The sequence below is a fragment of the Polypterus senegalus genome, chromosome 3 (genome assembly GCF_016835505.1).
Source record: "Polypterus senegalus isolate Bchr_013 chromosome 3, ASM1683550v1, whole genome shotgun sequence".
Classification (NCBI taxonomy): domain Eukaryota; kingdom Metazoa; phylum Chordata; class Cladistia; order Polypteriformes; family Polypteridae; genus Polypterus; species Polypterus senegalus.
In genome coordinates, this window is record NC_053156.1 from 281,435,837 (window position 1) to 281,447,601 (window position 11,765).

At 38.9% G+C, this 11,765-nt stretch overlaps 1 protein-coding gene across 2 annotated transcripts in view; it reads left to right on the plus strand.

Annotated features, from left to right (window-relative positions):
* Positions 1-11,765, plus strand: part of LOC120526238 (protein PHTF1-like) — a 96,287-nt gene that overhangs the window by 5,134 nt on the left and 79,388 nt on the right. For both annotated transcript variants that reach the window (XM_039749302.1, XM_039749301.1), the window contains exon 2: positions 6,183-6,298. The gene's annotated coding sequence lies outside the window, so the exon portion shown is untranslated. The remainder of the gene's footprint in view (positions 1-6,182; positions 6,299-11,765) is intronic.

Here is an 11,765-nt window from a genome sequence, read left to right on the forward strand (position 1 = left end):
AATGGGACACATTCTTGACCCCCTAGAAAAGTAGAGATTAAAGACAAACTGATGGTCATTATGAAGAATGCTACATTCTTTCTGTGGCATAAGGAGTATTTGTAGGCAATGAGTTATTCAGCAGAAATGAGTCAAAAATGCTAATGAACCTATGGCAATACGGCTCAAATTAATGCTCCACTCCTACATTATGTATTTTCTTTTATATATTACTTACCCCATGTGGCTTGTGTTGATGAGTAAGATTTCTTTTTTTGTTTCAGGTGTTCTTGTAGAAGAAAGATTAAAATGTTTATGATAAAATACAAGTCAGTGATGACCAATGTTCTAGAATGGCAAATGATATGAAAGTCGTCTGTGCAATTGAATAAATCACGTTCCTCATGTTGTATAATCCCCATGTTCAGTTATCCACATGTTTGCAGACTACATGCCAATACATACAACTGTTTGCTAAAATATTATTAAACACTTTCAGAAAAATCAGTGCACATCATTAACTGGAAACACAAGTCACATGATATGTAACTTTTTAAATTGAAGACAGGACTCTTGACCAGTGAATGAGAGAGAGAGAGAGAGAGAGGGAAGATGTAAACTAATTTCCATGTGAGATTAAAAATGTTTTCCAGTCATCAATACAAAACGCACAAGGAAAGTAACATAATATATTTTTGGGAGGAATATTTCCTTAATAATTCCATAATTTGTCTATTATGTATTATCTATCTATCTATCTATCTATCTATCTATCTATCTATCTATCTATCTATCTATCTATTATATAGTGCCTTTCACATACAGTATCTATCTATCTATCTATCTATCTATCTATCTATCTATCTATCTATCTATCTATCTATCTATCAATCATATTGTGCCTCACTAGATTACATCACACTAGGTTGTGTCTCACAGCTTCAGATGCCCTGTATACAGTGAGACCACAGATTACCAAAATGCCAAGTGCGTTGGTGTTAAACTTTACATTACAAGTATAAAAAGACAATTCTCGCAGGTAAGGACCAGTATGTTACAGGAAAACAAGCTGTCTTAAGAATTTGCCAGCATGTTATCAGACAGTAGTGTGATTTTTATATGAAAATACCAAGATGTTAAAGGACGATTCTTACTGTAGGAAGTGCAACATGTTTCCAAAGGCTGGGTGACTAGGAGTTGGAATGTACTATGAAATTGGCTGCTAGCAGTTGTTATTTACTAGTTGTGTAAGCCTGTGCTGTAAAAAGCCCGGGGTCCTAGTAACTATTGAAATCATCAGAAAAAAAACTGAAATGTAGAGATGTCAGGTAATTGAAAGGAACAACTCTGGGCGTCTCTCTCCTAGGAGGATTTGTTTTGCCAACGTGCTTACCTCGCTTGTGTATTAGCAGTGGGAGGGAAACTAAAAGGGATACTGTTTTGGCGATGTTATTGACTAAGCGACTTTGTCTTTCTTCTAAGGTTTCATTTTGCTTTCGTGCTCACCTCGCTTGTGATATTAGCGTCTAAGCGAGTTTTCTATTTCCTCGGAGGTGGAGCCCTTACCTCGACTCCACCTCTCACTTCCGGGACAGACAGAGGGACAGACAGACACACACACTTCCATACGTAGACGTTTATATATAAGATTATTTAGCTGATGCCTTTATGGAAGGCAATTTACAATGTTTGAGATACAAATAGCTTTATTTCTTTTGTTTTTTACAATTGGAGCACAGGTGGGTGAAGTGACTTGCTTGTGGTCTCTGAGTGTCAAACAATGTGTATATACCATCCCATTGTTTGAAGTACAATGCTTTAACTACTGTCCCATACTACCTACCAAATGGAGAAGGGTCAGCAAGGTGCCTTAGACTGAGAAGACCTGTGCGTTACTGGCTTGAGGGGAAGCTACTGATTGCAGCCTGATGGAATTTGAAAGGTGCTGCAAAGAGGAATGGGAGAAACTGGCCAAGGATAGGTGTGCCAAGCTTGTGGCATCATATTCAAAATGGCTTGAGGCTGTAATTGCTGCCAAAGGTGCATCGACAAAGTATTGAGCAAAGGCTGTGAATACTTATGTACATGGGATTTCTCAGTTTTTTTTATTTTTAATAAATTAGCAAATACCTCAAGTAAACTTTTTTTCATGTTGTCATTATGGGGTGTTGTGTGTAGAATTCTGAGGAAGAAAATGAATTGAATCCATTTTGGAATAAGGCTGTAACATAACAAAATGTGGAAAAAGTGATGTGCTGTGAATACTTTCTGGATGCACTGGAAATGTTCTCACATTACGTTCAAGCAGGCTCTGGTGCAGCTAACAATTCATAATGGATTCTACAATGGCTTTGATGCAGCAAAGCAGTCCCAAACCATAACATTTCCACCTCCGTGCTTTACAGTTGGTATTAGGTACATTTGGTAAAATGTTGTCTATGGTTTTAGTTAAACATGTCTTCTGGCACTGTGACCAAATGACTGTTTACCTCATCTGTCCATAAAACATTGTTCCAGAAGTCCTGCTCTTTGCCTAGGTCTTCATCACTAAAATATAGTTTTGCCCTACTGTTCTTTCTGAACAGCAAAGGTTTCCTCCTGGCACATTTTAATGTAGATCAAATTTGTGCAGCCTCTTTCTAATGGTAGACTTGAGCACTTTGACGTAAACAGTGGCAAGATCTACCTGTAGGATGTACCGTGATGACTTTCTTGGGTTCTTAGCAACTTCTTATAGTATTTTGCCTTCTGCTTTCTGGAGTGTCCTGGCCTGGACAAGGTAGCTGTTGTCTAAAGTCTTCTCCACTTGTCGATGATGCTATAGACAATGAAATCATTGATTTCCAGATGTTTGGAGACCTTTGTACAAGGCAGGGTGGGTCCATGATTTCATGTTGTTGATGCCAAATTCTGACCCTATCATCCAAATGTAATAGCAGCATTTGAGACTAATCACACCAGGCAACATCTTCTGTTATCCAATTTTGGTGAGCCCCTGGGAATTGAAGGATCAGTTGTCTGTTCTTAGCTGACAGGAGTGGCACTCAGTGTGGTCTCCTGCTGTTGTAGCCCATCTGCTTCAAGGTTTGACGTGTTGTGCATTCAGAGATGCTCTTCTGCATACCTCGGTGGTAATAAATGGTTATTTGAGTTACTGTTGCCTTTTTTCAGCTCATACCATACCTGACCATTCTCCTCTGACCTCTGGCATTAACAAGGCATTTTTTCCCAGACAACTGATGTTCACTGTATATTTTCCCTTTTTTGGACCATTCTCTAGAGATGGTTGTGTGTGAAAACCAGACCAGCAATACTGAGACCAGCCCGTCTGGCACCAACAGCCATGCCACATTCAACGTCACTTCAATCACCTCTCTTCCCCATTCTGATGCTTGGTTTGAACTTCAGCAGGTCATCTTGCCAATATCTACATGCCTGAATGATTGAGTTGCTGCAATGTGATTGGCTGATTAGATATTTGCATTAACAAGCAGTTGTATCTAATTAAAGTTGCCAATGAATTAATTTTAATTAGCTTGGTTCTTATACATTACTAGAATAGTAGAATGCTTGTAATTGTAAAGCACCAATACATTACTGACAGTGGGGTATTTAAGAGTAGTAAGTAAACTGTATAAGTACAAGCTCCCAACCTTTCGTCTCTTTTCCTTTCACATGGAAAGGCCCCAAAACACTGTACAATGATGTAAACAATTAAAAGCATTCATAGAAAAAACAGTTATACAGTTAAATAAGTGGATGGTAAAACACACAGAATCAACAAAAAATAGAACAATATGACTCCCAGAAATGCTACCCAAAGGCTCCTCCAAACAGCTACATCTTAACTTTTGTTAAAAGGAGGAGTTGACGATGGTAATCGACTATAAAGCGTGACAAAACCAACCGTTATGTTTTAGTTGGCCTTTCGTTGTTAGAAGGAAAGTTAGATTCATTGGTCTTGACCGAGATTTCCTGCACTCACGTGAGTAGCAAAGTACAAACAACAGCAAAAATGACATCTGGCGAGAGAATAAAGCGAATGTGTAAAGCAAAATATTCTGTGGACGACGTTTTGCCCATTATCTCTGAACTGAACTATAACTTGTCGGACTCAGATTTTGATACAAGTGATTGAAAACGAATGTGAGGTTCTAGCTGCTGATCAGTCCCCAGCTAATCGTTGTACTGACAATGTTCACCAGGGATGACTGCCACTTAACAATGATAAGAGGTAGAATCCAGATTGCAGTGCACTGTGACTGTGTCCCAGCCTGGCAGCAAGCCTACCGCACATTCTTGCCACAGCATGCAGCAACAGATGTTTTATGTTGATTTATTTGTGAAACCAGTGCTTTTCAGAAACAATGTGTTTTTTTTTTTTTGAAAAAATATTCAGCCCTCAAAGAATTAAGCTGACCTTCAAATGCCTCAATGGAATGAGCCTGACGCAAAGATTGGCACATCAGGCTGAAGCACGATCACTAAGTATCTTCATTCTGCTGCATAGTACAAAAATGAGACCCTGGTTCCCGGATCTTAGAGCTTGACCAGCAACGTGATAATACACAAAGTTACTAATATACTGACGGCAGCCTTACAATAGAGAGAGCTTTATTTGTCCCCCAGGGGAAAATTTGGCTTTTTACAAAAGCAGTTTATATAAATAAACACATAAAAAGGTAGGTCAATAAAATAAATAAATAAATAATCACACACATGTTGGTCTGAATACACACCAGAATGACTACAAAACAAGATAATTAAACAGAAAGAAAACTTCTGACTTGGCAGTCCCAGTGAGGCAGTAAGCAGTCATATTGCTGTTGGATAAAGAACCCCACATAGTGTTTCTTAACACACTTCTACTGAAAGTATGGAGGGCTCTATGAATAAGAACCTCGACTTTACATTGAATTCTAAATTGGTGGCCAATGGAAGGGACGATCAAATTGATGTAATTTGAGACCTCCAGTTAAGTCTAGCTAGGAGCCTGACAGTTGCATTTTGTCAAATTTGCAGATGGCTCAAGACACATTTACTCAAACTTGTAAACAATGAATTACAATAGTGTAGGCAAGATTAGATAAATGATTAGTGACCATAGCTCTAAGCCAAGGAAGGTTTCTCAGATAGACGAAACAACAACGACTAGGTAAGAGAAAGGTAATAGACTGATCAAAAGTGACACCCAAGTTACAAAGATATGTTTGAGCAGAAGTAGACGTCATCACATTCATGTGACTGATGATAGGATGCAAATCAACAGGGGCCTAAGATCAAGACCCTCAGTCTTTTGTGGATTTAACTGTAGTACTAGGGTGTTGTACCATGTTAGCCATTATGGATGTGGTGAGAAGTTAAGCAAAATTACACTTTTTCACTCCCATCAGAAAATCAACCAGGGTTGATAGCTTTGTGTAATTGTTGAAGCCTAATGTCATCAACATAAAAGTGACAGGAGGCCCCATTTAAATTAACTCATAATTTGAGCCAAGAGTAAAATGTATAGCAAAAATAAAGGGGGCCGAAGGACAGATCTCTGAGGCATACCACATGACAGGGAGGCACTGGCAAAAGTTTATTCACTCACACAGATGGAAGAACCTCTGTCAGGTAGGTATGATGAGAACCAAGACAAGGCTGAACCCAGAATGCCCTGACCCATATACTGTACATTACCAGAGCTGCATACTGTAAGGAATTGCTAGTTGTCTGATAGTATGGGCAAGTGTGTTAAGAAATATGTCTTGCAAAAGGAGAGATATCTGCTACTGCCATGCACAGGGTTCAGGAGTTGACCCAAGTGTGACTGAAAGAGTGCATGCTTGTTACAGTAAAGTGCCATTGTGTTGTTTCTACCAGATTGCCCAGTACATGCTTCTTATAGTGGAAAGTCAGATAGTTTATTAAAGCAAAAGCTGTCTAGAAGGTAACCACTACTATGTTACTAGAACAAAAAATACTTGAAATAGGAAATCGCGAGAGTGTAGCTGGAGGGCAGGGCATTTCAGACCAGAAGGCCCAGTATATGCGTCTTCTAAGAGAAGACTAATCTCTACATCAATAAAGCATAATCTCTCTTAGTTCTTTATGCACCGCTTTGGTTTTTAAGCTACAGATTTCAAATTTGAGAAACAGGTAATTCTCACCATAAGTCTGGTTTTTAACAAATAATTTCAACCTTCTTTTCCTCCCAACAGGATGGCGCAAGTGGCATGAAATTCTACAGAGTAATGTATCAGTAGATAACAGCATCACACAGATGAGGACGACATTGTGATGGTTGGCCTGCTTGCCTTTCAAAGGAGAAATCCAGGTTTGATTCTTGCCTATTACTTTTCAGTTTGTTTTTAATTAAACTGTTTCCCCACTATATTTGTCATGGCCTCAAACCATCTAAGGTAGAGCCATACAGTCTCTTGATGTATTTATTACAATTTGGGTTCTATCCACCAGAAGGTAAAAAGAAGAATATTGTATACTAAGAAAGTTTCCAATACTAAGAGTAGTAATGCACTAAAAGTTTGGTATAAGAGAATTTGCAATTTTGTTTTACCTTTCCATTTTCTTACCCGGGCAGCACCTGGTAACTTGGCTAATATATTATTAACGCACATAGTATCTAGCAGCTAACTGGTAGTATGCTACTAGAATAGAAGTTACTTATTTTTACTGCTGTCATGCAGTAGGAGGTAAGTGTGCCACCTGTGTGCAGGGTGTTTAGTAGCTTATTCTTGAAGTAAGTCCATATGTTAGCTTGGCGTCTCAGACTGAAATGTCTGGCTGTTACTAGATAAATTGTTGAGATTTATTGGACAGGGGACTCAAATTCTGATCCTTAAAAGCAGTGGCTGCAGGAATTTCTGAAAAACTAAATGTTAAACCGACTTTATATATAGCCAGTTGTATGTTAATTAATTCTTTCATAATTAATGTTTGCATAGCCAGTTGAGATTGCACAGGTGGTGAACCAGCTGAGGGGGAAAAGGCTGCGGGGATCTGTGGTATCCGAGGTGAACCTCTCCAGGCTGGTGGTAAGGCTGTCCTCCTGGCATTGCAAGCAGTCTTTGCTTCCATTTGGGAGACTGGCATCAACCTAACTGACTGGAAAATGGGACTTGTCGTCCCTATCTGAAAAGGGAAGAGTGATCGCCTGGATTGCAGCAACTACAGTGGGATAACACTGCTGTCGGTGCAGGGTAAGGTCCTTGCTAGCATTGTCCTCAATAGGATCCGTGATCACTTGCTCACCTACCAGCGACCGGAACAGTCTGGTTTTACACCTAAGAAGCCTACCATCGACTGTTGAGCTGTCCGATATCTTTGCAAAAGGATGAAGGTCCAAGTCTTTAGAGTCCTGGTGCTCCCTATTTTGCTATATGGTTGCAAGACATGGATGCTATCCAGTGACCTGAGATGAAGGCTGGACTCCTTTGGTACCGTGTCTTTTTGGAGAATCCTTGGGTACCACTGGTTTGACTTTCTGTTGAATGAGCGGTTGCTCATGGAGTCCCAAATGAGGCACATTACCTGCATTGTGAGGGAGCGTCAGTTACAGCACTACGGCCATGTGCTGCAATTCCCAGAGGGTGATTAGGTTCACAGGAATCCTCGTTGTTGAGGCGACTGGACCAGGCCAAAGGGACGCCCACATTAACACCTGGCTTCAGCAGACAAAAGGTCATTTCCGGATGGTGGGACTGGACCATGTGTCTGCCAATTAGGAGCCTGAGTCATTTCGTTGTGTCTGCTCCAGTGCATGCTCCCAAGTCTGTCCTGACCTGTACATTAATTAGTACCCCACATCTCAGTACAACTTGGATAATGAAAAGAAATGCAGTATATCAAAAGAATTATGTTACATAAAAGATTTCTCCCATTTTAATAAATGCATAGATAATTTATTAAACACTCGATGACAGAATTAATGAAGATTATTATTATTGGAGTCACCAACAATCGTAAGAAGAAATTTGACCTCCAAGGCAAGTTATACATTTCATCAACCCAATAATATCAAAGGGTTAAATAATGACAACCCACTTCTTATTCTTCTTCTTCTTCATGTTTCCCCACCTCTATGTGGAGTGAAAGTTTTTGTCATAAAATTTGCAGCCAGACGCCTTTCCTCACACCAAACCTTCCTATTTATCATGTCCTACGGCCAGCTCCAAAATGGAGACTGGGTTAAACAATGATAACCCACTCTGCAAAGCAGAAGTCAACTCCACACGTCATATATCACTTTGTACAATGCTCATCATATAACAAATCCCACTGTGCAGTTAAGCCTTACCATTACTTTAATCATAATTAGCACACATTACAACACACGGACCCAGACGTATATTCATGCTTCATATAAATAATAATAATTCAGTAGATATACATATATATATAGATATTATTGGGTTGATGAAATTTATAACTTGCACTGAGGCACCCTTTTTTCTTATGCTTGGTGGTGACTCCATTTGTTGACACCTTGATTAATGCTATCATCTGGTGTTTACAAATTATAGTATCTACACTTTTATTAATATGGGAGAAGTCTTTTATCTATACTAATAAAAGGCAAAGCCCTCACTGACTCACTCACTCACTGACTCACTCACTCACTCACTGACTCATCACTAATTCTCCAACTTCCTGTGTAGGTAGAAGGCTGAAATTTGGCAGGCTCATTACTTATAGCTTCCTTACAGAAGTTGGGCAGGTTTCATTTCGAAATCCTACGCGTAATGGTCATAACCGGAAGCTATTTTTCTCCATATACTGTAATGGAGTTGAGCGTGAAAGCCGTGGGGGGGCGGAGTTTCGTGTGACATCATCACGCCTCCCACGTAATCATGTGAACTGACTGTCAACGCAGTACATAGAAAACCAGGAAGAGCTCCAAAAAGCTCTGAAGAAAACATGCATTATATAATTGAGAAGGCAGTGAAACAATAAGAAGCGAGCGAGTGACATATACAACCATATTCATGAGTGCTGCTACTTCGGAAACAAAGCACGGTGTAAACCTAAAGTTTAAATTAAGTTCATAGACACGCTGCCGCTGGCGTTTGTCATGCCCACGGGTAATGCGGGATACAAGTTTAATGAGAGGACGCAGGATATAAACGAGTTTTGTTCACTTTGTTACTAAGTTAAAATTGCAGGTGAAGGGCTGTGCTTATGCAAATTCAGAGAGACTGTGTTTGTGGGGGATTGACAGTTAAAGCGGGTGGGGAAGTCATGTCATCATCTCCCCTCCCATTCACCTCATTTCTCTCTGAGCTGAGCTCCGCAGCTAACGCAGTCTTACAGAAGTGACTTTGTGACGCTGCTACCATATACTCACAGAAAAATCCACAAGTTAATACACATGCTGTCTGTAGAGTTTCTCCACACTGAATCCTCCAGGCACTACTTACAAAAGGTTACATTGATAATCGTGTTACGTTATTTTTAAAATGTTTCCTTTTCTTAGCACATGCACAGCTAAGAAGCTTCGATGCATGTGCTCCATAACGCGTTAAAAAATAACGCATTTAATCACACTTTCAATTCCAAGCAAAGGGGAACCTTTGTCAAGGCATGATTTCCTGGTACACCGATTACATTGATCAGCGCTTCCCGATTCATTTTACCTTCGCACCCCCTTGGTTTAAGAAGAAGTATGAAAAAATATAATATAAGTTAACACAGAAAAACAGATCACCAATTGAATCTTTATGAATAATCGATTCGCCATCAATAATTGTTTTGGTAAAGCCATACTCAGTGTAATCCTTCCATTTTATAAGTTTTCCACCACTAGCCATGATTAAATGAATGGTAAAAAAGTGAGAGCGAAGCGAGGGTGACTTATTCAGGCAGGCAGGCGACAGCTCAATAGCTCGAATTTGGATATAAGTAGGTTCTATTTAGTCGCCAGAAATATCTTTGGTAGGAATAGAAGTTGAATTTAGTCTTTAAATTTCTATGGTAAAGAAAAAGTTATGCAATGATGACTAAATTTAACTATATAAAGTCAAAACTTGTATATATAAAGTCATTCCCGAATATATAAAGTCAAAACTTGATTATATAAAGTCGCTGTCGGAATAAATAAAGTCAAAACTTGAATATATAAAGTCAGCGTTGGTATATATAAAGTCAAAACTTGTTTCTGAATATATAAAGTCAAAACTTGAATATATAAAGTCAGCGCTGGAATATATACTCAGCAAAAAAAGAAACGTCCTCTGACTTTCAACTGTTTTTACTTCCAGTAAACTTAATATGTAAATATTTGTATGAACGGTAAAAGAGTCAATACCATAAGACATAAACTAAAAACGTTTCACAAAGTGTCCCTGAATGAAGGGAGGCTCAAAATCAAAAGTACCAGTCAGTATCTGGTGTGGCCACCAGCTGCTTGAAGTACTGCAGTGCATCTCCTCCTCATGGACTGGACCAGATTTGTCAGTTCTTGCTGTGAGATGTTACCGCACTCTTCCACCAAGGCACCTGCAAGTTCCTGGACATTTCTGGGGGGAATGGCCCTAGCCCTCACCCTGCGATCCAACAGGTCCCAGACGTGCTCAATGGGATTGAGATCCGGGCTCTTCCACTGCGAGGATGATCAGCTGTCCTTCCTGTCTCCCTGTAGCGCTGTCTTAGGCGTCTCACAGTGCGGACATGGCAATTTATTGCCCTAGCCACATCAGCAGTCCTCATGCCTCCCTGCAGCATGCCTAATGCACATTCACGCAGATGAGCAGGGACCCTGGGCATCTTTCTTTGGGTGTTTTTCACAGTCGGTAGACAAGTCTCTTTAGTGTCCTGCGTTTTTAGAACTGTGACCTTAAATGCCTACTTTCTGTAAACTGTTAAGGTCTTAACGACCATTCCACAGGTGCATGTTAATTAATTGATTATGGTTAATTGAACATGCATGGAAAATATTGTTTAAACCCACATTAACCGAACAGTGTTTTTTTAATTTATTTTTCTGAATACGTTTTTGTTAACTTAGTTCAGTTCAGAGTCGTTTCAATCAAAAGATTTTGACTTTATATATTCAGGAATGAGTTTATATACTCCGATGTTGACTTTATATAATCAGGAATGACTTTAGAAATTCCGACGCTGACTTTATATATTCAGGTTTTGACTTTATATATTCAGAAACAAGTTTGACTTTATATATACTGATGCTGACTTTATTTATTCAAGTTTTGACTTTATATATTCGGACGCTGACTATATATATTCAAGTTTTGACTTTATATATTCCGACAGTGACTTTATATATTCAAGTTTTGACTTTATATATTCGGGAATGACTTTATATGTTCAAGTTTTGACTTTATATATTCTGACGCCGACTTTAAATATTCAGAAAATCAATGTATTTGCCTTTTTGGCACCCCATAGTATACGTGTGTGTGTATATATGTACACATGTATGTGTATATATATATATATATATATATATATATATATATATATAGAATACCAGCGCAGCGAGTAGTCGTTAAAGAAGGTATGAAAAAGAAAAATTTTAAAAATAATGTAACATGATTGTTAATGCAATTGTTTTGTCATTGATATGAGTGTTGTTCTCATATCTATCTAACTATATATATCTATATATATATAGCAAAATACCCGCGCTTGGCAGCGGAGAAGTAGTGTGTTAAAGAAGGAAAGAGCAACAAAAGGAAACATTTTGAAAATAACGTAACGTGATTGTCAATGTAATTGTTTTGTCACTGTTATGAGTGTCGCTGTGATATATATATAGCAAAACACCC